Genomic DNA, 792 nt, shown 5'->3' with positions numbered 1-792 from the left:
AGCCATGGGTGATGCCTCCAGACTGGTTAGCTGTGCGAGTGACAGCCGCACAGGTTATTTCCCCGTGAGGAATGAAAGTAGCCACAGTTGATGGTGAACCCCTATACAAAGCTTGCCATGGAAAGGAGTAAGAAGGATTGAGTAGAAGCAGTAGGAGAGCAGGCGTCCAAGAGCTCTACAGCATCTCCATCCGCTTATCTGAAATTCCTACCAATGAATCTGCATAAGTGTTCTATCCCTTTTATTATTCCTTTTTATTTATTTTGAATCTAATCAAGTATCATGTTTAATCTGCCTGACTGAGATTTACAAGGTGACCATAGCTTGCTTCATACCAACAATCTCTGTGGATTCGACCCTTACTCACGTAAGGTTATTACTTGGACGACCCAGTACACTTGCTGGTTAGTTGAACGAGATTGTGAAGAAAATAAACAATGCCCTCAGAGTATACATCTTTTATAAATCCAATTACAAGAAAAAAGGAAATCACAATTTCGTCCACCAAGGACTTATAGTTCTCATACCTTGCCAAGAGCTTTCTTAGTTGATTAGTTACTTTCTTGCAATTTACATTTCACAATTTACTTTTCTTCTTCCTTATTCAAAACCCCAAAATATACATCTCATAACTAATAGCAAGAACATTTTCATGCAATTCCTTTGAAAGACGACTCGAGATTTGAATACTTCGGTTTATATTTTTATTGGGGTTTGTTACTTGTGACAACCAAATTTTTGTATGAGAGGTTTCTTTGTTGGTTTAGAAACTATACTTGCAACAAGAATTCA

This window comes from Arachis duranensis, chromosome 7 (genome assembly GCF_000817695.3).
Source record: "Arachis duranensis cultivar V14167 chromosome 7, aradu.V14167.gnm2.J7QH, whole genome shotgun sequence".
Classification (NCBI taxonomy): Eukaryota; Viridiplantae; Streptophyta; class Magnoliopsida; order Fabales; family Fabaceae; genus Arachis; species Arachis duranensis.
Note: the sequence above shows the minus strand (reverse complement) of the source record.